The following is a 2,972-nucleotide window of genomic DNA, read 5'->3' on the forward strand; positions in this document are numbered from 1 at the left end:
AGGCTAGCTAGAAAGGGGGAACAAGAATTTGCACCTGTCTATTTGTGGACAACGAAGTGCACAGTGGAAACATGCCCATATTCTGCTCCTAGTCAATGGGAAGCTTTGATTTTGATATGGTCTCCAAAGCCCTTGCCAAGATCACGTAGAAGATGGGGGAGTCAGGGAAAAACCGTCAATTTGTTCAAATTGCAAGAGAAGAATAAATTAAGGTGTTTTGCTGTAAAGTCACTTTTCCCTGACTGGGAATTGAACCCAGGCCGTGGTGGTGAGAGCGCCAAATCCTAACCACTAGACCACCAGGGAGAAGATGGGGCTGTTGTTCTTCTCAGCTGTGCTACACTTCCTTAGGCTATTTTCTCTCCAATTTCTGAAGCTGCTCCTTTGTCCATTCCCTGAGCGGCTAAGAGCAGAGCGGGCAGGAACCCCTGTGCTCAGGGTCACAACCTGAGCCCAACCCAAGCCACTGAAACAAACTCAAATGATGCGTCAGCTTCCTCCACTAGGATCACAGAGCAACACAAAGAAAACCCAGGAGGAACAATCCTCCTCTGCCTTCACTGACCCCATTGCAACCCTCTCAGCAGCCGACCTGGACATTGAGCTGACAGGAACTTTGGCATAGAGAGCAAGGGAGGGAGTTTGCTCCCCCTCTTTGTCAGCTGATTGCATTCTGACTCCATGTAACGGGGCTCTGAGCTTTGCCATCTTCTGAATTCTGTGTCCTAACTGTGATCATCTGCCCTTCCTTCAGTTACTTTGGGTTCTGCTGTTGTTCACCATTTCTGAGTGGAGATTTTAAATCACGGCTGTTTCTTTGTTAGCATGTCATGGGCTATTAGCAGTAGGAGGAAAAATCACTTTTTGTAGTGGTAAACAGGGTGGCCCATTTCAAACAGTTCTCTGTGAGTTCAATCCTTGATGGGGCCATTTAGGGATCTGGGGCAAAAATTGGGGATTGGTCCTGCCTTGAGCAGTGGATTGGACTAGATGACCTCCTGAGGTCCCTTCCAACTCTGCGATTCTGTGAAAGGACATGTCAGAGGGCAGGGGACTTGACAAAGCCCTGGCTGGGATGATTTAGTTGGGGTTGGTCCTGCTTTGAGCAGGGGGTTGGACTAGATGACATCCTGAGGTCCCTTCCAACCCTGATCTTCTATGATTTTAAGGCAACCCCCATCTTTTCATGGACTCTGTATATATCTCTTCCTGCTGTATTTTCCACTCCATGCATGAGATGAAGTGGGTTTTAGCCCAGGAAAGATTACGCCCAAATAAATTTGTTAGTCTCCAAAGTGCCACAAGTCCTCCTCATTGTTTTTGCTGATACAGACTAACACGGCTACCACTCTGAAAGGAAATCAAGCCACTAGGCAGGCGGAAGAAGAAGCGGAGAGGGATGCGGTGGGGTAAATGAAAGCAGAGGAGGATTGTTCCTCTTTTGTGTTCCTCTTGGGATTCTGATGGAGGAACCTAAATCGTAATTTGAGCTTGTTTCAATGCTTTTCCTTGAGCTCAGGTTATGAGCACAGGGGTTCCTTCACTCTCTGTTCCTATCCCCTCTGAAATGGGGAATGGACCATTTCACAGAATCATAGAATATCAGGGTTGGAATGGATTTCTTTAACTGGAGAGCAAGTAGCCTTAGAAAGCATAGAGGAGCTGAACCAAAAATCCCTACATTACCCCCCCTTATGGTCTACTGCAGGGATAGTCAACTATTTTTTGTCAAGGTCCAAAATCTCTGTCAAGATACGATCAAGGTCCAGACTCCAGAGAAAATAATTTTATTTACTTATTATTATGATTTTTAAAAAGATTTCAGGGTCCATTAAAAATTTCTGGCTGTCTTGAGTTGGCCCATGGTACACCTGTTGAGTACCCTTGGTCTACTGGTTAGTAGTCTCCTTGATGCTGCCTTGGTTCCATCCTCAGTCAGGGAAAGAAACTTCTCGACACAATTCTCCATTCAGTCTTCACTGCAAATTAAAAAAAACCTCAGAACTTTCACCCCAATAGCTTATTATCTGGCCGTTTTCTGCCCTGTCCTGTATAAACACCAAAAGGGGCCTTTTTAAAAACCAAAGACTTTGAGATGGGGGCGAACTGGCTGACTCCAGCTGCCTATCTCTATTCACTTGTGTGCTGAATTGAATGAATCTCTTTGGATATACAGCAATCGTGAAGCATAAATCTGCTTCAGTGGATATAGTAGAAGCGATATTGCCTAAATAACACCTGGCTTTTTTCAAAACCAGCAATAGCCACGAGAGGTCCCAGAATCATCTGAGATTGCCTCCAGCTGACAAAGGGCCCATTTTTCAGCTAGGAATTCAACTTCTTTGTTCCCTTTTCTCTGCTTTGAGTCTCTTTCCGCTTGTCTCAGGTAGTGTGGCGAGCAAACGCGCAGGTGGGTGAGATAATATCTTTGACTGGGCCAGCTTCTGTTGGGGACAAAGACAAGCTTTTCTGGGACCTGCATGGCTACAACTACATAGCAAATGCTCATAAGCCATGAATTAGTTCTTCTTTCACACTGGAATGCATCACTTTTGGTGTGACACCAAGAAATTATTTATTAGCCCGTATAACCATTTCTTCTCCACATGTTGAGATTATCTTTTGACTGTAATGCCATCCTGTATTAAAATTCCAAATGGTCAATTAGCAAGCACCAAAATAAAGAACAGCCAATTATTAATCTGCCTCACCCCTAGCCTTGCCCAGGATCTCTGCATTGGTTTAGAAAATATTTTCGCATAGATATTTGCAAATTGGGAAGTTTTAAATTGTGTCAGCTTCCGTCTAGAAAGAGAGAGTGGTAAGCTAAATTGCTCCAACAGCGATTTCCCCATCTATGTGAGAGAAAGAATTAGAAAGAAGTAAGGAAAGTGAATCCAAGGTAAATGATTCTGACCTTTCCTTTGAAATGCTCGGTGCAATAAATCAGTGAATATTCCCATAAGTAAACT

General features: G+C 44.3%; 1 non-coding gene across 1 annotated transcript; it reads right to left on the reverse strand.

The window, feature by feature from the left end:
* Positions 1-234: 234 nt before the first annotated feature.
* TRNAE-CUC (transfer RNA glutamic acid (anticodon CUC)) lies at positions 235-306 on the reverse strand. The gene has a single exon. It is a non-coding gene; the product is annotated as a tRNA-Glu (tRNA).
* Between the last annotated feature and the right edge of the window lie 2,666 nt (positions 307-2,972).

The sequence above is a fragment of the Lepidochelys kempii genome, unplaced genomic scaffold (assembly GCF_965140265.1).
Source record: "Lepidochelys kempii isolate rLepKem1 unplaced genomic scaffold, rLepKem1.hap2 scaffold_37, whole genome shotgun sequence".
NCBI lineage: Eukaryota > Metazoa > Chordata > Testudines > Cheloniidae > Lepidochelys > Lepidochelys kempii.